The 27,839-nt window shown below is 44.4% G+C and overlaps 1 long non-coding RNA gene across 4 annotated transcripts in view; it reads left to right on the forward strand.

The window, feature by feature from the left end:
• LOC138676935 (uncharacterized) overlaps positions 1–27,839 on the forward strand; it is a 166,308-nt gene that overhangs the window by 109,240 nt on the left and 29,229 nt on the right. For 2 of the 4 annotated variants that reach the window (XR_011320846.1, XR_011320845.1), the window contains exon 2: positions 13,419–13,528. The exons of the other annotated variants lie outside the window; for them this stretch is intronic. This is a non-coding gene — a long non-coding RNA (uncharacterized lncRNA). The remainder of the gene's footprint in view (positions 1–13,418; positions 13,529–27,839) is intronic. 4 annotated transcript variants of the gene reach the window in all.

Raw genomic sequence — 27,839 nt, forward strand, 5'->3', positions numbered from 1 at the left:
CCTGCGTCCCCATCCTGTCATGTGTTGCTCCATCCTGCGTCCCCATCCTGTCATGTGCTGCTCCATCCTGTGTCCCCATCCTGTCATGAGCTGCTCCATCCTGCGTCCCCATCCTGTCATGTGCTGCTCCATCCTGCGTCCCCATCCTGTCATGAGCTGCTCCATCCTGCATCCCCATCCTGTCATGTGCTACTCCATCCTGCGTCCCCATCCTGTCATGAGCTGCTCCATCCTGCGTCCCCATCCTGTCATGTGCTGCTCCATCCTGCGCCCCATCCTGTCATGTGCTGCTCCATCCTGCGTCCCCATCCTGTCGTGTGCTGCTCCATCGTGCATCCCCATCCTGTCATGAGCTGCTCCATCCTGCTTCCCCATCCTGTCATGTGCTGCTCCATCCTGCGTCCCCATGCTGTCATGAGCTGCTCCATCCTGCGTCCCCATCCTGTCATGTGCTGCTCCATCCTGCATCCCCATCCTGTCATGAGCTGCTCCATCCTGCGTCCCCATCCTGTCATGTGCTGCTCCATCCTGCATCCCCATCCTGTCATGTGCTGCTCCCATCCTGCACCCCCGTTCTGTCATGTGCGGATCCTGTGCACACGCTACCTGATTCCTTTCCGCCACCATTTTCTTGGTACTCCTGCTGCCAGAATCGGCGCCTGCGCTTTCCGGCACCATTTTCTTGAAGACACACTACAGTGTTTCTTCAAGAAAATGGCGCCGGAAAGCGCGGACTGCGCAGGCGCCGATTCCGGCAGCAGGACCAAGAAAATAGCGGCGGAAAGGAATCAGGTTGTGTAAGTAACAAATTGCTGTGGCATGAACTGCCACAGCATCATCAGGGCGAAATCATGTCCACGGTGTCCCCACGTCCGGGTTACGGATCATAAATGTCCCCCTGCTCCCGGCAGTCTGCGCTTTCCGGCGCCATTATTTTTTTTTTTCTGACACTGGCTATAATGTAACGCTAGGAGCGTCGCGCCTGCGAAGTCTATAAAGGCTTCGGACAGAGTGACGCTCCCAGCATTATATTATATATTATATATATATATTTATTTTGTTCATATTGTAAGGGCATGTTTCCACATGGCGTATTTGCTGCGGCTTGGATGCTGTGTACAACCGCAGCGTCCTATCCGCCACATCCAGACGTTACAGCATAGTGGAGGGGTTTTTTATGAAATCCCATATCCACTATGCGTTCAAAGACGCAGGTGGCAAACCTGCGTATATGAACATGCGGCGCGTCTTTGTAGACCGCAGCATGTCTATTTATCTTGCGGAGACGCTCAGTCTCTGCAAGATAAATAGCACCGTTCTATGTATAGGATTCCTTAATTCTGCATGTGTTCAATGAACACATGCGGAATCACTGCGCATACAAAAGCCGGCAGCACTTTGGACGGGGTGTGTGTCTGCTGCGTCCAAAGCTCTGCCATTCAAGATCGTGGAAACATAGCCGTATAGCAGGACAACCTTTTTGATATTATGTGACCTATCCGTAGGTCTTAAATAAAAGGAGCTAGGACCAATACAAGCTTCATTTGTAATACTAAAACTAATGATCTAAAAAATTATTATTACCAGAATAATCGTTTTATGCTTCTGTAAGCTTTCAACTGAATTAAATAGTAGAATAGCAATTGGATAAAACGTAACCTTTATTAGGTCTTGCATAAAAAATCTGAAAATCAAATAAACCAGAACAATGGGGAAGAGAAACCAAGTGCCAATGTGACCCTCACCAAACACAGAATAGGGAAAACAAATATATACAAAAAATGACAGTCACATTCCCCTATATGGAAATAGGGTAGACAAACCATTTACCCCTTTACCCCCAAGGGTGGTTTGCACGTTAATGACCGGGCCAATTTTTACAATTCTGACCACTGTCCCCTTGTGAGGTTATAACTCTAGAACGCTTCAACGGATCCCAGTGATTCTGACATTGTTTTCTCGTGACATATTGTACTTCATGACAATGGTAAAATTTCTTTGATATTACCTGCGTTTATTTGTGAAAAAAACAGAAATATGGCGAAAATTTTGAAAATTTCGCAATTTTTCAAATTTGAATTTTTATGCAATTAAATCACAGAGATATGTCACACAAAATACTTAATAAGTAAAATTTCCCACATGTCTACTTTACATCAGCACAATTTTGGAACCCAAATTTTTTTTTGTTAGGGAGTTATAAGGGTTAAAAGTTGACCAGCAATTTCTCATTTCTACAACACCATTTTATTTTAGGGACTACATCTCATTTGAAGTAATTTTGAGGGGTCTATATGATAGAAAATTCCCAAGTGTGACACCATTCTAAAAACTACACCCCTCAATGTGCTCAAAACCATATTCAAGAAGTTTATTAACCCTTCTGGTGCTTCACAGGAATTTTTTGAATGGTTAAATAAAAATGAACATTTAACTTTTTTTCACAAAAAATTTAATTCAGCTCCAATTTGTTTAATTTTACCAAGGGTAACAGGAGAAAATAGACAGCAAACATTGTTGTACAATTTGTCCTGAGCACGACAATACCCCACATGTGGGGGTAAACCACTGTTTGGGCGCATGACAGAGCTCGGAAGCGAAGGAGCGCCATTTGACTTTTCAATGCAAACTTGACTGGAATTGAGATGGGACGCCATGTTTGGTTTGGAGAGCCCCTGATGTGCCTAAACATTGAAACCCCCCACAAGTGACACCATTTTGGAAAGTAGACCCCTTAAGGAACTTATCTAGATGTGTGATGAGCACTTTGACCCACCAAGTGCTTCACAGAAGTTTATAATGTAGAACCGTAAAAATAAAAAATCATATTTTTTCACAAAAATTAACTTTCCGCCCCCAATTTTTTATTTTCCCAATGGTAATTGAAGAAATTGGACCCCAAAAGTTGTTATACAATTTGTCCTGAGTACGCTGATACCCCATATGTGGGGGTAAACCACTGTTTGGGCGGATGGGAGAGCTCGGAAGGGAAGGAGTGCCGTTTGACTTTTCAATGCAAAATTGACAGGAATTGAGATGGGACGCCATGTTGCGTTTGGAGAGCCCCTGATGTGCCTAAACATTGAAACCCCCCACAAGTGACACCATTTTGGAAAGTAGACCCCTTAAGGAACTTATCTAGATGTGTGGTGAGCACTTTGACCCACCAAGTGCTTCACAGAAGTTTATAATGTAGAACCGTAAAAATAAAAAATCATATTTTTTCACAAAAATTAACTTTCCGCCCCCAATTTTTTATTTTCCCAAGGGTAAGAGAAGAAATTGGACCCCAAAAGTTGTTGTACAATTTGTCCTGAGTACGCTGATACCCCATATGTGGGGGTAAACCACTGTTTGGGCGGATGGGAGAGCTCGGAAGGGAAGGAGCGCCGTTTGACTTTTCAATGCAAAATTGACAGGAATTGAGATGGGACGCCATGTTGCGTTTGGAGAGCCACTGATGTGCCTAAACATTGAAACCCCCACAAGTGACACCATTTTGGAAAGTAGACCCCCGAAGGAACTTATCTAGATGTGTGGTGAGCACTTTGACCCACCAAGTGCTTCACAGAAGTTTATAATGCAGAGCCGTAAAAACAAAACAAAAAATTTTTCCCACAAAAATTATTTTTTTAGCCCCCAGTTTTGTATTTTTCCGAGGGTAACAGGAGAAAGTGGACCCCAAAATTTGTTGCCCAATTTGTCCAGAGTGCGATGATACACCATATGTGGGGGGAACCACTGTTTGGGCGCATGGGAGGGTTCGGAAGGGAAGGAGTGCCATTTGAATGCAGACTTAGATGGAATGGTCTGCAGGTGTCACATTGCGTTTGCAGAGCCCCTAATGTACCTAAACAGTAGAAACCCCCCACAAGTGACACCATTTTGGAAAGTAGACCCCCTAAGGAACTTATCTACATGTGTGGTGAGCACTTTGACCCACCAAGGGCTTCACAGAAGTTTATAATGGAGAGCCGTAAAAATAAAACAAAAATTTTTTCCCACAAAAATTATTTTTTAGCCCCCAGTTTTGTATTTTCCCGAGGGTAACAGGAGAAATTGGACCCTAAAATTTGTTGTCCAATTTGTTCTGAGTGCGCTGATACCCCATATGTGGGGGGGGAACCACTGTTTGGGCGCATGGGAGGGCTCGGAAGGGAAGGAGCTCCATTTGGAATACAGGCTTAGATGGAATGGTCTGCAGGTGTCACATTGCATTTGCAGAGCCCCTAATGTACCGAAACAGTAGAAACCCCCCACAAGTGACACCATTTTGGAAACTAGACCCCCTAAGGAACTCATCTAGATGTGTTGTGAGAGCTTTGAACCCCCAAGTGTTTCACTACAGTTTGTAACGCAGAGCCTTGAAAATTGAAAAAAAAAATCTTTCCCCCCAAAATTATTTTTTAGCCCCCAGTTTTGTATTTTCCCGAGGGTAAGAGGAGAAATTTGACCCCAAAAGTTGTTGTCCAATTTGTCCTGAGTACGCTGATACCCCATATGTTGGGGGGAACCACCGTTTGGGCGCATGGGAGGGCTCGGAAGGGAAGGAGTGCCATTTGGAATGCAGACTTAGATGGAATGGTCTGCAGGCGTCACATTGCGTTTGCAGAACCCCTAATGTACCTAAACAGTAGAAATCCCCCACAAGTGACCCCATATTGGAAACTAGACCCCCATGGAACTTATCTAGATGTGTTGTGAGAACTTTGAACCCCCAAGTGTTTCACTACAGTTTATAACGCAGAGCCGTGAAAATAAAAAATCATTTTTTTTCCCACAAAAATTATTTTTTAGCCCCCAGTTTTGTATTTTCCCAAGGGTAACAGGAGAAATTGGACCCCAAAAGTTGTTGTCCTATTTGTCCTGAGTACGCTGATACCCCATATGTTGGGGTAAACCCCTGTTTGGGCACACGGCAGAGCTCGGAAGGGAAGGAGCACTGTTTTACTTTTTCAACGCAGAATTGGCTGGAATTGAGATCGGACGCCATGTCGCGTTTGGAGAGCCCCTGATGTGCCTAAACAGTGGAAACCCCCCAATTATAACTGAAACCCTAATCCAAACACACCCCTAACCCTAATCCCAACGGTAACCCTAACCACACCTCTAACCCTGACACACACCTAACCCTAATCCCAACTGTAAATGTAATCTAAACCCTAACCGTAACTTTAGCCCCAACCCTAACTGTAGCCTGAACCCTAGCCTCAACCCTAACTTTAGCCCCAACCCAAACTGTAGCCCTAACCCTAGCCCTAACCATAGCCCTAACCCTAACTTTAGCCCCAACCCTAACTGTAGCCTTAACCCTAGCCCTAACCCTAGCCCTAACCCTAGCCCTAACCCTAGCCCTAACCCTAACCCTAACCCTAGCCCTAACCCTAGCCCTAGCCCTAACCCTAGCCCTAACCCTAGCCCTAGCCCTAGCCCTAGCCCAAGCCCTAGCCCAAACCCTAACCCTAGCCCTAACCCTAATGGAAAAATGGAAATAAATACATTTTTTTTATTTTTCCCTAACTAAGGGGGTGATGAAGGGGGGTTTGATTTACTTTTATAGCGGGTTTTTTAGCGGATTTTTATGATTGTCAGCCGTCACACACTGAAAGACGCTTTTTATTGCAAAAAATATTTTTTGCGTTACCACATTTTGAGAGCTACAATTTTTCCATATTTTGGTTCACAGAGTCATGTGAGGTCTTGTTTTTTGCGGGACAAGTTGACGTTTTTATTGGTAACATTTTCGAGCACGTTACATTTTTTGATCGCTTTTTATTCCGATTTTTGCGAGGCAGAATGACCAAAAACCAGCTATTCATGAATTTCTTTTGGGGGAGGCGTTTATACCGTTCCGCGTTTGGTAAAATTGATAAAGCAGTTTTATTCTTCGGGTCAGTACGATTACAGCGACACCTCATTTATATCTTTTTTTATGTTTTGGCGCTTTTATACGATAAAAACTATTTTATAGAAAAAATAATTATTTTTGCATCGCTTTATTCTCAGGACTATAACTTTTTTTTTTTTTTGCTGATGATGCTGTATGGCGGCTCGTTTTTTGCGGGACAAGATGACGCTTTCAGAGGTATCATGGTTATTTATATCTGTCTTATTGATCGCGTGTTATTCCACTTTGTGCTCGGCGGTATGATAATAAAGCGTTGTTTTTTGCCTCGTTTTTTTTTTCTGACGGTGTTTACTGAAGGGGTTAACTAGTGGGCCAGTTTTATAGGTCGGGTCGTTACGGACGCGGCGATACTAAATATGTGTACTTTTATTGTTTTTTTTTTTTATTTAGATAAAGAAATATATTTAGGGGAATAATATTTTTATTTTTTTTTCATTATTTACGAATATTTTTTTTTATTTTTTTTTACACATTTTGAAAAATTTTTTTTTACTTTTTTACATTGTCCCAGGGGGGGACATCACAGATCAGTGATCTGACAGTGTGCACAGCACTCTGTCAGATCACTGATCTGACTAGCAGCGCTGCAGCCTTCACAGTGCCACATCTAAAACAGCCTATAGTATGGCCAAAGTATGGAACCAAATTACTTTTTGGGTCGTAATGGCTGTGAACCAACCTATCCCCCAAAGATTTTCCTTTGCTGTAGGTAATTTGCGGATATGGGGCTACATGTTCCCTGATGTCCTTATCCATTAGGAGGATTGGCCAATGTTTTTGAAAAATGTCCCTGATGTCGCTTGCCCCATTACAATACCTCGTGATAAAACGAATAGTCGTATCATTATCCGATTTTACTCTAGTTGTTAAGAGATCTTTCCTGTCTTTTGCAATGGTGCCATTGTAGGCTTTTTTTAAAACTCCCTCGGGGTAACCCCTATTCAAAAATCTGCCTCGAAGATCCTTGGCCTGTTCATGAAAAGAGACCGAATCAGAGCAATTCCTCCGAATTCTCAAATATTGGCCTTTGGGAATCCCTCTTTTAAGTGGGGCCGGGTGATTACTTTCCCACCGAAGGAGGGAATTGGTAGCTGTATCTTTCCTATGTGTTTTAGTGGAAATAGCACCGTTCCTGCCTCTTTCAATACAGATGTCCAGGAAAGCCAATTTTGTTGGACTGGCCTCGTAAGTAAAATGTAGGCCAATGTTGTTCTTGTTCAAACCCTTTACGAATATACCAAAATCATCAAGGCACCCCCTCCAGATGACCAGCACATCATCAATGTAACTTAACCATAATATTATCCTCTCATCTGGACCGGAGGCATGTTCTCCAAACACCACTGTTTCCTCCCACCAGCCCAGGAGCAGATTTGCATACGAAGGTGCACAAGGGCTCCCCATCGCGGTGCCCCTGAGCTGGTGGAAGCACTTACGGTCGAACAAGAACACATTCTTGGTGAGACAGAACTCCAGGGCCTGCAATACAAACTTGTTATGTCTATCATATTGTGTACCCCTTGTGCCAAGGTAATGGTTCACAGCAACAGACCTTTGTCATGCGGTATCGAAGAGTATAACGCTTCCACATCTATGCTGGCTAGTATCATATCATCTTCCAGATAGATACCATCTAGTTTGCCCAAAAGATCGGTGGTGTCTCGCACATAGGAGTTCAAAGCAATCACAAAGGGTTTTAAGATTTTGTCCACATATATTCCAAGTCTCTCTGTAAGGCTGTTGTTGCCTGAGACTATCGGTCTCCCTTTTAGGGGGTTGTACCCTTATGTATCTTGGGGAGACAATAAAAGGAGGGGAACGGTTTGGCGTTCCGTCTCCATGGCGCCCGGCGCTGTCTGCTTTGTGGAGCTCCGTAACACCGGAAGTATGGAACGAAGCATGGGAAGCGCGTCACACGCCAGGGGCGGGGTCTCCTGGGCGCGTTTACACGCTTGGAGTATTTGTATGGCACAGTAGCGGGGAGCTCGGTAAGCAGCAGCTACAGGTCTTTATACTCCCCTGATGAGTCCATCTGGACGAAACGCGTCGGGAGACGCTACGGTCTAGCGGAGGCAGTCTCACCCTTTGAGAGTTAGGATCAGGCTCTCCAACATTGGGTGAGATCCTTCCATCATTTTGAGCTATATGGAGATTGACACTAATGTGTCTGACAACAAAGGTTATTTCTCCATAAGAACCAGAAGTGTATTGATACACACAGAGGGATGCTCATGATCGGTTTCATGGGGCAGCATGGTCCCGTTCTGAGGTTGGTTTTCTAAACACTTTGTATGGTCATTTTTTGCTCACATGCCTCCTATACGCTGCCATGTTATTTGACAGTCACATATGACGCACAGTGTGTGTCTCACTGCCGCTTTGAATGAGCTTGGTACATGCTCTAGGTCACATTGTAGCCTTCGTGTTTGTTTTGGCTGATGTGCTCTGTTATTAATGGTATATTAATGAGACAATCATCATTATATATAGTATACAGGACCTATATCTAGCGGCATTGGATCTATATAGAGCATACTCATGACATATTAAGAAAGTACTTTGGGTTATCTTAGCTCTATGATCCAAGTCATACATACAGACCTAACTTTATTGGCTATATATGAGCACCACTGCTTGCAGTTACTGAGGGTTGCCAATAGCCTTAATGGTTTGTCTACCCTATTTCCATATAGGCGAATGTGACTTTGTCATTTTTTGTATATATTTGTTTTCCCTATTCTGTGTTTGGTGAGGGTCACATTGGCACTTGGTTTCTCTTCCCCATTGTTCTGGTTTATTTGATTTTCAGATTTTATATGCAAGACCTAATAAAGGTTACGTTTTATCCAATTGCTATTCTATATTATTTTTCTCTTGGATTTGGTACCCAGCTGTAATACACTGAATTAAATAGTAGGTATCCATCAACTTATGCATTAAATCACCTCTTGGACTATGCTGACATGTATATATAACATTTTAATGTATATATTAAACAGCGCAGAGGCCTTGACCAATGCCTGATCACTTGGTACAGTATATATGAACATGTTATGCTATTCCATTATTTGCAGTATACCCATGTAGAGAGGTCAATTGAACTAAAAAAATATTTTTTTTTGTTGTTTATTTGAATTCCTATGCACACGTAAATAGAGGCATAGGAATAGGCATAGGCATAAGAATCCACTATTATAAAGGAGGCCAAAGGTGTGTGAATTTGGACTCAATCATCCAATACACATAGGTAGATTGCAAAATATAAACCAAATACTAGGTAGGAAATGTGGATTAAATCCGCGCTGCCATAATAATAAGGTTCCAGTTGATAGTAGAATTAAACAGTGGTTTATTCAACGCGTTTCAAGGCTCCAATGGCCCCTTCTTCAGGAGACCCACATACAACATACAGAGACAGTGTGCTTACACTGTTTAAATATATGCTGGGTTGAAAAAACGGCACCAAACCATCAAATGACATATAATGTCAAAGTTCATAGTTGACAGATGGTTAACAAATCTTTATCATCAAAGAATTTATCATATACTAGCTGAAGAGCCCGGCGTTGCCTGGGCATAGTAAATATCTGTGGTTAGTTATAGCACCTCACTTCTCTTATTTTCCCATCACGCCTCTCATTTTCCCCCTCACAGCTCTCATTTTCTCCCTCACAACTCTCATTTTCCCCCTCACTCCTCTTATTTTCCCCCTCACTCCTCTCATTCCCCCCTAACACTTGTCATTTCGACCTTACATCTGTCATTTTCCGATCACTCCACTATTTTCCCTCACTCCTCTCATTTTGCACTCACACCTTTTCATTTTCACCTCACACCCCTCATTTTCACCTCACACCTCTCATTTTCCCCTCAGTATATAAATGTTTGTCATCTCCCTTATATATAGTATACACCTGTATGTCATCTCCTGTATATAGTATATACCTGTATGTCATCTCCCCTGTAAATAGTATATACCTGCTGTATGTCATCTCCTCCTGTATATTGCATATACCTATGTGTCATCTAATATATATACTATATACCTGTATGTCATCTCTTCTGTATATATTATATACCTGTATGTCATCTCCCCTGTATATAGTATATACCTGCTGTATGTCATCTCCTCCTCTATATACCTATGTGTCATCTCCTCCTGTATATAGTATATACCTGTATGTCATCTCCTCCTGTATATAGTATGTACCAGTAAGTCATCTCCTCCTGTATATAGTATATACCTGTGTGTCATCTCCTCCTGTATATAGTATATACCTGTGTGTCATTTCCTCCTTTATATAGTATATACCTGTGTGTCATCTGCTCCTGTATATAGTATATATCTGTGTGTCATCTCCTCCTGTATATAGTATATACGTGTCATCTCCCCTTTATATATTATATACCTGTGTGTCATCTCCTCCTGTATATAGTATGTACCGGTATGTCATCTCCTCCTGTATATAGTATATACCTGTATGTCATCTCCTCCTGTATATAGTATATACCTGTGTGTCATCTCCCCTGTATAAATTATATATGTGTGTCATCTCCCCTGTATATAGTATATATGTGTGTGTTATCTCCCCTGTATACAGTATATACCTGTGTGTCATCTTCTCCTGTATTATACCTCGTTCACACGTTATTTGCTCAGTATTTTTACCTCAGTATTTGTAAGCTAAATTGGCAGTCTGATAAATCCCCAGCCAACAGGAAGCCCTCCCCCCTGGCAGTGTAAATTAGCTTACACATACACATAATAGACGGGTCATGTGACTGACAGCTGCTGTATTTCCTATATGGTACAGTTGTTGCTCTTGAAGTTTGTCTGCTTATTAATCAGATTTTAATTTTTGAAGGATAATACCAGACTTGTGTGTGTTTTAGGGCGAGTTTCATGTGTCAAGGTGTGTGTGTTGAGTTTTGTGTGGTGACATGCGTGTAGCAACTTTTTGTGTCGAGTTGCATGTGACAGGTTAGTGTAGCAAGTTGTGTGCAGCAAGATTTGCGCATGGGGAGTTTTGCGCGTGGCGAGTTTTATGTGTGGTGCGTTTTGAGTATGTGCAAGTTTTGTGTGAGGCAACTTTTGCATGTGTTGCAACTTTAGGGCATGTGGCAATTTTTCCACGTGTGCAAGTTTTGCGTGTGGCGAGTTTTCCATGAGGTGAGTTTTGCGTGAGCCTAGTTTTGCATGTGGTGAGTTTTGCGTGTGGCGAGTTTTGAGCGGCTACTTTTGTGTTGCGACTTTTATGTGGCAAGGATGGTGTATGTGTGGTGAAATGTGTGCTGAGGGTGGTATATGTGTTCAAGCATGTGGTAGTTGTGGCTCATTTTGTGTGTGTGTTCATATCCCCATGTGTGGTGAGTATCCCATGTCGGGGCCCCACCTTAGCAACTGTACGGTATATACTCTTAGGCTCCATCACTCTCACTCTTTAAATCCCCCTTGTTCACATCTGGCAGCTGTCAATTTGCCTCCAACACTTTTTCTTTCACTTTTTTCCCATTATGTAGATAGGGGTAAAATTGTTTGGTGAATTGGAACGCGCGGGGTTAAAATTTCACCTCACAATATAGCCTATGACGCTCTCGGGTTCCAGACATGTGACTGTGCAAAATTTTGTGGCTGTAGCTGCGACGGTGCAGATGCCAATCCCGGACATACACACACACACACACACACACATTCAGCTTTATATATTAGATATTAAAGATTACTCTCCTAATCACAAATCCATTTTTTTATTTACAGAACCTTGGGATAAAAAGAAAAGATGGAAAATGAATACAAAATAAAAAATGTATATAAATGGACTTGAGCTGAAAGAATTTAGTCAAGAACCTGCAAAGCAGAGTGTTCAAGCAACAGAGTCGGCTGCGGAGAACTCTGGCTACTGAGCCAGACAGTATATCTCCCAAGGTTCTGTAAATAACAAAATGGATTTCTGATTAAGAGATTAATCTTTAATATATGTGATAAATTCTTTGATGATAAAGATTTGTTAACCGTCTGTCAACTATGAACTTTGACATTATACATCATTTGATTGTTTGGCTCCGTTTTTTGAACCCAGCATATATTTAAACAGTGTAAGCACACTGTCTCTGTATGTTGTATGTGGTGGATCCTGAAGAAGGGGCCATTGGAGCCATGAAACACGTTGAATAAACCACTGTTTAATTCTACTATCAACTGGAACCTTATTATCATGGCAGCGTGGATTTAATCCACATCTCCTACCTAGTATATTGCTTCACATGGTTGGTGACCGACCTGTGGACCTGCTGAAATCCTTACAAGCTTGCTTTCAGTTTCACCAGGTGAGCAACTTTCTTGGTGATTCCTTTATATGTTTTGTGGGATAAGACCCTATTTGCACTTTGTGTCTCCACTTTTCTTTCAAAAAATAAACCATGGAATAGCATAGCAGACTATACTTTTCCATACATACCAAGTGCTCAGGCAATGGTCAGAGGCCCTTGTTTATCCCCTTCGTGAACTTCACTGTACTAGTACTGCTCTGCAGGAGGTGCATTTGTGCCCAGAGCAGTACAAGTACAACGCCGCGAATCACCGCGGTCTCATGCTGAGTGCCACGGTGATCATATGCGGGTATCAGCTGTATGTGACAGCTGACACCCTGCAGAAATGCCCATGATCGTGAGCATTTAACCTCTCTGATGCCTCTGTCAGCAGTGACAGCAGCATAGAGAAGCATCACGCAGGGAGTTGCGATCACATTGTTCTGATGGTCTCCATGGAAACCCCAGGCCCCAAAGTGGCCCCAGGGTTCTTCCGTGTCCTGCAGGGCGGTGGCTTGTGAGCGCCTGCTGAGAGCAGGTGCAGGCATGCCTCTTTCCCTGAAGACACAAAAGAGAATGGTAAAACCAAAAACACTCAGTTTGAAAAAATGTTTGCAGTAATCCGCAAGTGCTAGTAAAAGATGTAAATAACAGGGTATTTGGTTGATACGTTTTTTGCAAAAAATGTATACTAAGCTGCTCTAAGCAGCTTAGTATACATTTTTTGCAAAAAACGTATCAACCAAATACCCTGTTATTTACATCTTTTACTAGCACTTGCGGATTACTGCAAACATTTTTTCAAACTGAGTGTTTTTGGTTTTACCATTCTCTTTTGTGTCTTCAGGTTTCTTGGTGGTGTGTGAACATGATCATACAGACTTGTTCACTGTGCAAGTAGCCCATGTGTTCCCATGCCTCTTTCCCTGCCTGTCAGATCGCTGAAGTGATACTCTGCATTGCAGAGAGGTGTCAAATCAGTGATCTGAAGTTTTATAGTAATGTTCCATACAGGGACAATGTAATAAAGTTAGAAAAAATATTATAAAGTGTAAAAAAAATTTTTTTAAATCCCTAAATAAAGAAAATAAATATTTTTCCAATAAATACATTTATTTATGTAAAAAAAAAAACAATAAAAGTACACATATTTTGTATCATCGTGTCCATAACAACTCACTCTATAAAACTGTCCCACTAGTTAATACCTTCAGTGAACACCGCATTAAAATGACGTCATCACGCACCTGCTGTGTGACCGGGCAGACTGCAGCTGCTGAGACCGGAGCCAGGAGCAGCGCTGGGCACGAGGTGAGGGTTTTTTTTTCTTTAAAATATATCACTGAGTGATAACTGGATTGTGGGGCTATTGGGGGCTGCATTACATTCAATGGGTGGCTGCCTGCATTACATTCTATGGGGGCTGTGCTGTATTACATTCTATGGGGGCTGTGCTGTATTACATTCTATCGGAGCTGTGCTGCATTACATTCGATGGGGGCTGTGCTGCATTACATTCTATGGTGGCTGTGCTGTATTACATTCTATGGGCGCTGTGCTGCATTACATTCTATGGGGGCTGGCTGCATTACATTCTATGGTGGCTGTGCTGTATTGCATTCTATGGGGGCTGTGCTGTATTACATTCTATGGGCGCTGTGCTGCATTACATTCTATGGGGGCTGTGCTGCATTACATTCTATGGTGGCTGTGCTGTATTACATTCTATGGGGGCTGTGCTGTATTACATTCTATCGGCGCTGTGCTGCATTACATTCTATGGGGGCTGTGCTGCATTACATTCTATGGGGGCTGTGCTGCATTACATTCTATGGGGGCTGTGCAGCAGGAGCATGGCAAGGTACAAAGAAAGTTGTTGTTTGTTTTTTTTGTTTTTTTTTTAAAGCAATATGTTTCACTGACAGGATGAAGACACATGGACCATGTGTCTCCATCCATGTGTCTCCATCCTGCCCGGTGCATAATAGAGACACGGGTGCAGGATGGCAGACAAGGGGGCAGAATGGAGACAAGTGGGCAGGATGGGAGACATGGGGGCAGAATGATGACAAGTGGCAGAATGGAGACACAGAGGCAGGATGGGAGACACAGGGTCAGGATGGGAGACACAGGGCAGGATGGGAGACACGGGGCAGGATTGTAGACATGGGGCATCATGGAGACACGAAGGGCAGAATGGAGAAAAGGGGCAGAATGGAGACACAGGGCAGAATTGAAACAAGGGGCAGAATGGAGACAAGGGGCAGAATGGAGATAAGGGGACAGAATGGAGACAAGGGGCAGAATGGAGACAAGGGGCAGAATGGAGACACGGTGTGAGGATGGGAGAAATGGGCAGAATGGAGACGGGGCAGAATGGACACAGGGGGCAGGATTGGAGACACGGAGCAGGATGGAGACATGGTGCAGGATGAAGACAGATGGGGCAGGATGGAGACAGATGGTGGAGGAACATGGGGCAGGATGGAGACAGATGGTGCAGGATCATGGGGCAGGGTGGAGACAGATGGTGCAGAATCATGAGGTAGGATGGATACAATGGACACAGATGGGGCAGGATCATGGGGCAGGATGGAGACAGATGGGGCAGGATCATGGGGCAGGATGGAGACCAAAAAAGAAGAGAATGTCCAGCTTCATCGAATCCGCAAAAAAGAGTTTTCTTTATTCACAAACTTTAAACATGGAGGATATAGACTTCAGCACAAACCATATGGGTAAGAATCTCAACGCGTTTCTGGAGAATAAGCTCCCTTAATCATGACACGCACAGGATGGAGACACATGGTGCAGGAATATGGGGCAGGATGGAGACAGATGGTGCAGGATGGAGACAGATGGGGCAGGATCATGGGGCAGGATGGAGACACATGGTGCAGGATCATGGGGCAGGATGGATATAATGGAGACAGATGGGGCAGGATCATGGGTCAGGATCATGAGGCAGGATCATGGAACAGATGGGGCAGGATCATGGGGCAGATGGGGCAGGATCATGGGACAGATGGGGCAGGATCATGGGACAGGTGGGGCAAGATCATGGGACAGATTGGACAGGATGGGATATCACATGGAGGCAGGATGGGAGAACATATGGCTGGAGCAAAGAATGAGACACACGGGGGTCAGGATGGGGGATATTATTACTGCAGTGAGGTATTTATTTTATTTTTTGAGGATAGTGTTTTAAATGGGGGAGGCGATCCTTTTACTGTGTATAGCAACACTGTTGCCTTTTTTTCTTCATCTGGTGTAGTTTAGAATTTGGGGGAAAAAAGTATTGTGTTCTGCAAGCGGAGCTCTAGATAACTGCATTATTTCCTACACAGACAATCCCTGGCTGGAAGAAGTAACGGTTGTCTGTGCTGGATGAAGATGAAAAGCAAAGATGAAGGACTTCACATACAGACGTCACTGGTGACTCAGTGTGTTACCTGTACACTGACCATATACACTGTACTACAATGTGGCTCTCAACCAACTTTCATAGCAGAATGTGGCTCTCAAGGTAAGACCCCTGATCTACGAGATTCAGTTATGTAGGTAAAGTAGCGGCTTTTCTTGGTACTGCAACTAAAAGCCATAAATAGGACTGAGCTGTAATGCTGGATACAGCTGTAATTATATGTTATAAGTCATGTTACACTCCCATCACTTCTTGTAACCTACAAGTGTTCTATTAATATATAATACAGCCACCATATGACAAGTGTGCCTGTGTAACTTCAAATGCCAGGGCTGAATTTTAGTCCCAGTCCGGCCCTGGCCTGGTCATTAACCCCTTCATGACCGGGGGATTTTTCGTTTTTCCGTGTTCGTTTTTCGCTCCCCTCCTTCCCAGAGCCATAACTTTTTTTATTTTTCCGTCAATTTGGCCATGTGAGGGCTTATTTTTTGCGGGACGAGTTGTACTTTTGAACGACATCATTGGTTTTAGCATGTCGTGTACTAGAAAACGGGAAAAGAATTCCAAGTGCGGTGAAATTGCAAAAAAAGTGCAATCCCACATTGGTTTTTTGTTTGGCTTTTTTGCTAGGTTCACTAAATGCTAAAAATGACCTGCCATTATGATTCTCCAGGTCATTATGAGTTCATAGACACCAAACATGACTAGGTTATTTTTTATCTAAGTGGTGAAAAAAAATTCCAAACTTTGCTAAAAAAAAAAAAAAAAAAAAATTGCGCCATTTTCCGATACTCGTAGCGTCTCCATTTTTCGTGATCTGGGGTCGGTTGAGGGCTTATTTTTTGCGTGCCGAGATGACGTTTTTAATGATAGCATTTCGGTGCAGATACGTTCTTTTGATCGCCCGTTATTGCATTTTAATGCAATGTCGCGGCGACCAAAAAAACGTAATTCTGGCGTTTCGAGTTTTTTTCCCGCTACGCTGTTTAGCGATCAGGTTAATACTTTTTTTTATTTGATAGATCGGGCAATTCTGAGCGCGGCGATACCAAATATGCGTAGATTTGATATTTTTTTTATTGATTTATTTTGATTGGGGCGAAAGGGGGGTGATTTAAACTTTTATGTTTATTTTATTTTTTTCACATTTTTTTAAACTTTTTTTTTTAACTTTTGCCATGCTTCAATAGCCTCCATGGGAGGCTAGAAGCAGGCACAGCACGATCGGCTATGCTACATAGCAGCGATCTGCTGATCGCTGCTATGTAGCAGAATTGCACGTGTGCTGTGAGCGCCGACCACAGGGTGGCGCTCACACCGATGGGCAATCAGTAACCATAGCGGTCTCAAGGACCTCTATGGCTACAATGGAGACGCATCGCCGACCCCCGGACATGTGACGGGGGTCGGCGATTACGTCATTTCCGGCCGCCCGGCCGGAAGCGGTAGTTAAATGCCGCTGTCTGCGTTTGACAGCGGCATTTAACTAGTTAATAGGTGCGGGCAGATCGCGATTCTGCCCGCACCTATTACAGGCTCATGTCAGCTGTTCAAAACAGCTGACATGTCCCGGCTTTGGTGCGGGCTCACCGCGGAGCCCTGCATCAAAGCAGGGGAGCCGGCATCGGACGGTATAGTACGTCCGATGCCGGTAAGGGGTTAAAGTGAAAGCAGGCTTCGTCTCAAAGGGGTTAAAATTTATATTAGGAACTTTTCCTGGTATGTATGTACATGCATATTGGGATCTAAGAAGATGGACCATGAGGTCATTTGAAACAACTGACAACACCAGCCTACCTGTCTTAAAACTGTCTATAACTAGTGAAACATAGACCAGAGACAGCAACAGAATGAGTAGCCTGGTGGTGACCAGCTCCGCTGAGGCCTGAGACAGTGAATTATCTGCGTCCTTAATTGGGAGCATTCTATGACCTGTAAAGATGATGTGGTAGCCACACAAGGTGAACTCTATAGAATGAAAGTGTGTCTGTATATACATTTGTGTCCTGCACCTACAAGTGCAAGGTATGCTGGCTGCGATAGGTTTCCAGAGCACAAAGTGCCACCCAGCTAAAATACAGCTCTGTGCCTCAGCTTTGACTTGTAACTAGTGTTGAGCATTCCGATACCGCAAGTATCGGGTATCGGCCGATACTTGCGGTATCGGAATTCCGATACCGAGATCCGATACTTTTGTGGTATCGGGTATCGGTATCGGATACATAGAGATGTGTAAAATAAAGAATTAAAATAAAAAATATTGATATATTTACCTCTCCGGCGGCCCCTGGACTCAGCGCGGGTAACCGGCAGGCTTCGTTGTTCAAAATCAGCGCTTTTAGGACCTGAGAATCACGTCCCGGCTTCTGATTGGTCGCGGGCCGCCCATGTGACCGCCACGCGACCAATCACAAGCCGCGACGTCACCGCAAGCTATTAGCGCGCTCATTTTTGAAAAATGAGCGCGTTAATGACTTTCAAAGACGTAGCGGCTTGTGATTGGTCGCGGCCACGCGACCAATCACAAGCCGCGACGTCACCGCAAGCTATTAACGCGCTCATTTTTAAAAATGAGCGCGTTAATGGCTTTCAAGGACGTAGCGGCATGTGATTGGTCGCGGCCGCGACCAATCACAAGCCGCTACGTCTTTGAAAGTCATTAACGCGCTCATTTTTCAAAAATGAGCGCGCTAATAGCTTGCGGTGACGTCGCGGCTTGTGATTGGTCGCGTGGCGGTCACATGGGCGGCCCGCGACCAATCAGAAGCCGGGACGTGATTCTCAGGTCCTAAAAGCGCTGATTTTGAACAAAGAAGCCTGCCGGTTACCCGCGCTGAGTTCAGGTGCCGCCGGAGAGGTAAATATATCAATATTTTTTATTTTAATTCTTTATTTTACACATCCCTATGGATCCCAGGGCCTGAAGGAGAGTTTCCTCTCCTTCAGACCCTGGGAACCATGAGAATACCTTCCGATACTTGATGTCCCATTGACTTGTATTGGTATCGGATATCGGTATCGGCGATATCCGATATTTTTCGGGTATCGGCCGATACTATCCGATACCGATACTTTCAAGTATCGGACGGTATCGCTCAACACTACTTGTAACCAACCAAAACTATGCCTATATAGTGCTGTGTAACCATGACTTTTGGATATGGGATGGACCCCACTCCTTCTTAAAACCACCATAACTACTGTAAACCTAGGTACTAAAATAAATACACAAAACACATTATTTTGGTTGTCAAAATGGCCACAGCTTTTATTCAAATCACAGGATTAAATAATCACAGTAGGAGTCAGGTGGAGTGCTAGTAAATTGGGATTCACAAGTACTGCGATATCCCCTGCTGTCTGACATACAGCACCAGGACAGACAGCCATAAAGGGGCTGCACGCACTGGCTTGCCATTCAAGCAGAGCCAGTAAACTTTCAGGGCACCAATGACCCTATTATCCTCACTCCTGTGCTTAACCACTGTGCCCGCCCCTGATTGATGTTACCATTACAACGTCCTTGAGGCTGGCCACCAAAGCCGAGCCTGCTCACCACCATGAGGTTTTACATCCTCTATTAGTTAAAATGAGTCCACCTTAACTTGTCTGCAACTTCCACCTGACTCCTAAACCGCCACCAGCGAGGCCATTTGACACCTTGAATGGACTCGACCCCCATCACCCATGCCTAATAAAGTCATCAACCAGATCTGCATGCTATGGAAAGACTGTGCATATAAGGAACAAAATTCCAGGACTGCAACAGATTAATTTTAACAATGCAACACTACCAAATTATGATCGATAATATGGTAACTACAGCAAAATACCAGCCGCTAAACACCCTGCAATGTGGATCCTATAATAGGGAATGCAGAAACTAAACCATAACAAAGTCTGACTACCTGTATAATGACATCTGTGATGCCTCAACAACTATTATACTGCATGTATTGTAGCCAGCTCTAATAACTCACTAATTCACAGATTTCAGTTCAAGAAACCACCATTACATACAGTAGCTGGGCTGTGCAGTAACCAATTCTTAAACCCACTTACTATTACTACCCAAAAAGTGATGAGTGTATATAAAGAGAAAGATACTATAAACAAGGAGTAATTAAGTGCCATACACAATATAATATCGACATTATAACCGATCATTAAATAATTTAAATAATTTCTGCAATATTTGGACATGGTGAATGAAATAAGCCTATTGCAGAAAAGTCTACAAAGACATTATTAATAACCTTGCCACGCCATTGTTAATTGCTTTACAGGCACTTGATAACATATACCATTAATCTTCTCCAACTGGGACAAAGGCATTGGGAATAGGCACATTGCCCTTCGTGTCAATGCACTTGATGTCTTCACCCCTAGCCGCTCCCACTGGCTCAAGGGCATCGGGATGCACTTTATTACTTTTCTCTTAGTCACTCCCACTGACTCCAGGGCATCCATATTAGGTACATTGCTCTTCAGTTTGATGCCCCAGATTACTGCATTGTCCAGACAACAACCTTGAAAGAAATAGGAGTTGGTCAATATAAACAGTCAAAATCTGTGCCTCAGCATTCTCAAGTCACAGGTACTATTCAGGACCTTGTCCAACACCCCAGGCATATGGCCTGTCCAGGTGCTATTCAGGACATCAGTCCAACATCCCAGGCATATGACCTGTCCAGGTGCTATTCAGGATGTCAGTCCAATACCCCAGGCATATAACCTGTCCAGGTGCTATTCAGAACGTAGTCCAACACCCCAGGCATATGACCTGTCCAGGTGCTATTCAGAACGTAGTCCAACACCCCAGGCATATGACCTGTCCAGGTGTTATTCAGGACGTCAGTCCAATACCCCAGGCATATAACCTGTCCAGGTGCTATTCAGGACGTCAGTCCAATACCCCAGGCATATAACCTGTCCAGGTGCTATTCAGAACGTAGTCCAACACCCCAGGCATATGACCTGTCCAGGTGTTATTCAGAACCTCGTCCAACACCCCAGGCATATGACCTGTCCAGGTACTATTCAGGACCTCGTCCAACACCCCAGGCATATAACCCAATTTGTATGCATGTAGAATATGATTGCCATGACCACAGGGACTTTACCCTAACAGGGTCTTGTAAGATATAAATGCTTCTGGAGACCAGGGGGCCATACCGTGATGGTCACTCCTCCACACCAGGGGGCCATACCAAAGATGGTTGCATCTCCATTCCACGGGGTCATACTATGATGTACACCCCTCCATCCAGGGGCCACACCCGAGATGTTTAGTCCTCCACACAAGGGGTGATACTATGATGAACACCCCCCTAAACAGAGGGTCCATACCTGAGATGGTTACCCCTACTGACCAAATTATAATTAGCTTCAAGGACCCACTAAAAAAAGACACAAATAAGTGCTTTTTTTTTTTTTTTAAATACACACCTTTATTAATACAAACATACAATAACCCAACAAAGCATAAATAACCTTAGCTAGCTGGGAGGAGTCCTTGAAGCTCATAAGATCTGGAGATTACCAAGCATAAAGTGAACATAAAATGTACCAACAATTACTCCCAGCCGTTACCCCACTAGCTCGGGAGCACCATAACCACAGGGTTCCAATGTTCACTTGAACTTCCTGAGGATCCGACAAACCTTTGCCAAAACTCCCCTCCACATTTCACCAGATCAGAACCATATTTAATACCAAAAGGAAGAATCCATATCCCAATGGACCCCCCAGACCAATTTGTAACGAACTTCAAGGAACCCCCCAACTGCCCGGCTCCAGGTAATCCACTTAGTCTGTGCTATCCACCATCTTAGGTAATATAAAATTTAGCACTCAGTGGATATACACCATTCCTGCAAATATATGAAGGGGACAATATAAGAATTAAAAACAGCATACAATAAAACATCAACGCATAAAGAATATTAACATGCTGGGAGGAGTCCTTGAAGCTCATAAGATCTGGTAATTACCAAACAAAAAGTGAACATAAAATGTATCAACAATTACTCCCAGCCGTTACCCCACTAGCTCGGGAGCACCACAACCACAGGGTTCCAATGTTCACTTGAACTTCCTGAGGATTCAACAAACCCTTGCTGAAAATCCCCTCTACCATTCACCAGATCAAGAACCAAATTAAATTCCAAAAAGAGGAATCCATTTCCCAATGGATCCCCCAGACCAATTTATAACCAACTTCAAGGACCCCTCCCCCCCCCTAACTGCACAAGATGTGGGATAAGTGAAGATGAAAACACCATGTAAGTTTACAACCAAGGCATATTACAGGTTGATCCTGTAAAATGTCCCATCATAAGGTCAGATACATTCAATGAAGGGCAATGCTGTTATATGCTGTAACAATAAAGAAGCCGCCTGCTCCTCTACAGCAGTTACAGACAGGCTCTCTAACCACCAGCTGCACATACATCATAAGAAAATATAATATGTAGGTCTAGTGTAAGCTGCCTGCAGCCATAAGTGTATGTGCAGAAAACTGCAAGGTCTGTGTCCCCAGTCAGTCACACTACCTACATACAATAGACAAGAGACAGGGCTGAAAACTGGGCCCATGATGTATTCTCCAGAGCAAGGTGCAGCATCACACTAGGAGTGCCCACTCACTGCCCGCCATGTGCTGAGTTATTAGTGCCCACTCACTGCCCCCACCATGTGCTGAGTTATTAGTGCCCACTCACTGCCCCCGCCATGTGCTGAGTTATTAGTGCCCACTCACCACCCCACCATGTGCTGAATTACTCCCTGAATAATTATTGACACCTGATAAAATATATGTAGTAAGGCTCCAGGTAATCCACTCAGGCTTGTGATAAGCTGCCTGCAGCCATAAGTATATACAGAAAAAGGGGTGGATATATCAGGCAGGACAGCATGCAACATAATAAGACTAAAGGCTGCCTTATCTCCAGAAATAAAGCACGGATTTGGAAGTCATGCACAGATTATATGTGCAGCAAGGAAAATAACCTGGAGACCCAGGATCTAACATGTACTCAAAGTCTGTATACATGATAAGCATGCTGCGCAAAGATGGAGCCTTTTCTCATATATCACATATAGATAGTGATAGTAACCTGGTTATCACCCAGCATCATCAGACTGTACTGCAGCAGAGATGAGGTCACATACGGTCACCAGACTCCATAAATGGGAAGAGGGGAATCAGCAGAAAGCAGTATGCAATGCACAGACATGAAGCCTCTTACCCTCATATATATAAGGTATATATATACCACCTCGTTACTGCTCCCTCTCACCAGTGACTAGTCCCTGTAACTGCCCAGCTCCACGCTACCAATAGCAGACACTGTATGTGCCAATGCTCTGACACATTACACAGATACACAAAACTCATGAAGACTCTGTATAATACAGCAGAAATAATACACAACAGCCATGTCTGTAAGCAGGTCACACAGGAGCTGTCTCTGCAGTGTGTGAGGCAACTTGTAACAGACCCATGAAGGAACATGGCAGCTACATGAATCTCTGAGGTAATATTGCTCCCAAATAAGATGTAAGAGCTGAGACTACACTAATACATGATGAATGTGGAGTAGTATATCAGCCATGTCTGCAGGGAGGTACACATGAGGGAACATGGCGGCTACATGAATTTCTGAGGTAATATTGCTCCCAAATAAGATGTAAGAGCTGAGACTACACTAATACATGATGAATGTGGAGTAGTATATCAGCCATGTCTGCAGGGAAGTTCACATGAGGGAACATGGCAGCTACATGAATTTCTGAGGTAAAATTGATCCCATATATGATGTAGGAGCTGATACTACACTAATATATGATGTGTGAAGTGAATGTGCTCCTATCAGATATAATGTGAGGTGATAACCCCAGTATTATACTCCCTGAAACTGCAGACATGTTTCCTCCAATGTTTCCTCCTGTCCATTGTGTGAGAGAAAGAGGGAGAGCCAGAGTTGCCTCCCCCATATAAGCCCCACCCTCCTCACAGTAATACACCAGGCACAAACATCTAAACTCCTTCCTCTTAAAGCAACATCACTCTTGTTTAAAATCTACACTGCAATACAAACAAAGGCTGCAGGAGTTCTCAGTCCACCCATCCCCAAGTCATGTCCACCTCCGTCTAGTCTCCGGTGGTTTCTGTGTCTCTGTCCATCACTGCTCCGTCCTAAAAGCCAGTTGATCTGTGGTATTCTTGCATTTGTTTTTAATGCTATTTAGGCTGTTATGACCTGGTGTTTAGGAGCACCCGGCACAACCTGATAGTTAAACTCACACAGGACAAGCTCTGGGATGTGGGAGCTCTGCTGACCGCAGGCCCTAATCCTATCACAACAACTTGAAATAGCCGTGGAGCGTTCCTGACTCTCCCTAGACGCCTCTTCACAGCCTAAGAGCTAGCTAGCCCTAGAGAAAGAAAATAAAGCCTACCTTGCCTCAGAGAAATTCCCCAAAGGAAAAGGCAGCCCCCCACATATATTGACTGTGAGTAAAGATGAAAGTCACAAACGCAGAAATGAAACAGGTTTCAGCAAAGGGAGGCCAGACTTACTAAACAGACAGAGGATAGGAAAGTTACCTTTGCGGTCAGCACAAAAAACTACGCAGAGTGTGCAAAAAGACCTCCGCACCGACTAACGGTGCGGAGATGCCACTCTGCATCCCAGAGCTTCCAGCTAGCAAGACAAAATCATGATAACCAGCTGGACAAGGAAACAATGAACAAATAATAACTATCAGGAACTTAGCTTCTGCTGGAGAAGACAGGTCACCAGAAAGATCCAAGAGCGAACTGAACCAATGCAGGAACATTGACAGCTGGCATGGAGTAACGATCTGAGTGGAGTTAAATAGAGCAGCCAACCAAAGGATAAACCATGTCACCTGTGTAACGAACCTCAGAAGCAGCAGCTTCACTCACAGCCACCAGAGGGAGTCCATGGACAGAACTCGCCGAAGTACCATTCACGACCACAGGAGGGAGTTCGACAACAGAATTCACAACAGTACCCCCCCTTGAGGAGGAGAGGTCACCGAACCCTCACCAGAGCCCCCAGGCCGATCAGGATGAGCCAAATGAAAGGCACAAACTAGATCGGCAGCATGAACATCAGAGGCAAAAACCCAGGAATTATCTTCCTGACCATAACCCTTCCACTTGACCAGGTACTGGAGTTTCCGTCTCGAAACACGAGAATCCAAAATCTTCTCCACCACATACTCCAACTCCCCCTCGACCAACACCGGGGCAGGAGGATCAACGGAGGGAACCATAGGCGCCACGTATCTCCGCAACAACGACCTATGGAACACATTATGGATGGCAAAAGAAGCTGGAAGGTCCAAACGAAATGACACAGGATTAAGAACTTCAGAAATCTTATATGGCCCAATGAAACGAGGCTTAAACTTAGGAGAGGAAACCTTCATAGGAACATGACGAGATGACAACCAAACCAAATCCCCAACACGAAGTCGGGGACCAACAATGCGCCGGCGGTTAGCGAAACGTTGAGCCTTCTCCTGGGACAATGTCAAATTGTCCACCACATGAGTCCAAATCTGCTGCAACCTGTCCACCACCATATCCACACCAGGACAGTCCGAAGGCTCAACCTGCCCTGAAGAGAAACGAGGATGGAAACCAGAATTACAGAAAAAAGGAGAAACTAAAGTAGCCGAGCTGGCCCGATTATTAAGGGCGAACTCAGCCAAAGGCAAGAAGGACACCCAATCATCCTGATCAGCAGAAACAAAGCATCTCAGATATGTTTCCAAAGTCTGATTAGTTCGTTCGGTTTGGCCATTAGTCTGAGGATGGAAAGCCGAAGAAAAAGACAAATCAATGCCCATCTTAACACAAAAGGACTGCCAAAACCTCGAAACAAACTGGGAACCTCTGTCCGAGACGATGTTCTCTGGAATGCCATGCAAACGAACCACATGCTGGAAAAACAATGGCACCAAATCAGAGGAGGAAGGCAATTTAGACAAGGGTACCAAATGGACCATCTTAGAGAAGCGATAACAAACCACCCAAATTACCGACATCCTTTGAGAAACAGGGAGATCAGAAATAAAATCCATGGAAATATGCGTCCAGGGCCTCTTCGGGACCGGCAAGGGCAAAAGCAACCCACTGGCACGAGAACAGCAGGGCTTAGCCAGAGCACAAGTTCCACAGGACTGCACAAAAGAACGCACATCCCGTGACAAAGAAGGCCACCAAAAGGATCTAGCCACCAAATCTCTGGTATCAAAGATTCCAGGATGACCAGCCAACACCGAACAATGAACCTCAGAGATAACTCTACTAGTCCATCTATCAGGGACAAACAGTCTCTCTGCTGGACAACGGTCAGGTCTATCAGCCTGAAACTTCTGCAGCACGCGCCGCAAATCAGGGGAGATGGCAGACAAAATTACCCCCTCTTTAAGAATACCCGCCGGCTCCGGAACACCCGGAGAGTCAGGCACAAAACTCCTTGACAGGGCATCAGCCTTCACATTCTTAGATCCCGGAAGGTATGAAACCACAAAATCAAAACGGGAGAAAAAGAGCGACCATCGAGCCTGTCTAGGATTCAACCGTTTGGCAGACTCGAGATAAGTCAAATTCTTGTGATCCGTCAAGACCACCACGCGATGTTTAGCTCCTTCAAGCCAATGTCGCCACTCCTCGAATGCCCGCTTCATGGCCAACAACTCTCGATTGCCAACATCATAATTGCGCTCAGCAGGTGAGAATTTTCTAGAAAAGAAGGCACATGGTTTCATCACCGAGCCATCAGAACTTCTTTGCGACAAAACAGCCCCTGCTCCAATCTCAGAAGCATCAACCTCGACCTGAAACGGGAGTGAAACATCTGGCTGGCACAACACAGGGGCAGAAGAAAAACGACGCTTCAACTCCTGAAAAGCCTCTACAGCCGCAGAGGACCAATTGACCACATCAGCACCTTTCTTGGTCAAATCAGTCAACGGTTTAGCAATACTAGAAAAATTAGCGATGAAGCGACGGTAAAAATTAGCAAAGCCCAGGAACTTCTGCAGGCTCTTCACAGATGTCGGCTGAGTCCAATCATAAATGGCCTGAACTTTAACAGGGTCCATCTCGATAGTAGAAGGGGAAAAAATGAAACCCAAAAATGAAACCTTCTGAACGCCAAAAGGCCACGCAGAGTGTGCAAAAAGACCTCCGCACCGACTAACGGTGCGGAGATGCCACTCTGCATCCCAGAGCTTCCAGCTAGCAAGACAAAATCATGATAACCAGCTGGACAAGGAAACAATGAACAAATAATAACTATCAGGAACTTAGCTTCTGCTGGAGAAGACAGGTCACCAGAAAGATCCAAGAGCGAACTGAACCAATGCAGGAACATTGACAGCTGGCATGGAGTAACGATCTGAGTGGAGTTAAATAGAGCAGCCAACCAAAGGATAAACCATGTCACCTGTGTAACGAACCTCAGAAGCAGCAGCTTCACTCACAGCCACCAGAGGGAGTCCATGGACAGAACTCGCCGAAGTACCATTCACGACCACAGGAGGGAGTTCGACAACAGAATTCACAACAGTACCCCCCCTTGAGGAGGAGAGGTCACCGAACCCTCACCAGAGCCCCCAGGCCGATCAGGATGAGCCAAATGAAAGGCACAAACTAGATCGGCAGCATGAACATCAGAGGCAAAAACCCAGGAATTATCTTCCTGACCATAACCCTTCCACTTGACCAGGTACTGGAGTTTCCGTCTCGAAACACGAGAATCCAAAATCTTCTCCACCACATACTCCAACTCCCCCTCGACCAACACCGGGGCAGGAGGATCAACGGAGGGAACCATAGGCGCCACGTATCTCCGCAACAACGACCTATGGAACACATTATGGATGGCAAAAGAAGCTGGAAGGTCCAAACGAAATGACACAGGATTAAGAACTTCAGAAATCTTATATGGCCCAATGAAACGAGGCTTAAACTTAGGAGAGGAAACCTTCATAGGAACATGACGAGATGACAACCAAACCAAATCCCCAACACGAAGTCGGGGACCAACAATGCGCCGGCGGTTAGCGAAACGTTGAGCCTTCTCCTGGGACAATGTCAAATTGTCCACCACATGAGTCCAAATCTGCTGCAACCTGTCCACCACCATATCC

The sequence above is a fragment of the Ranitomeya imitator genome, chromosome 1, assembly GCF_032444005.1.
Source record: "Ranitomeya imitator isolate aRanImi1 chromosome 1, aRanImi1.pri, whole genome shotgun sequence".
NCBI classification, from domain to species: Eukaryota; Metazoa; Chordata; class Amphibia; order Anura; family Dendrobatidae; genus Ranitomeya; species Ranitomeya imitator.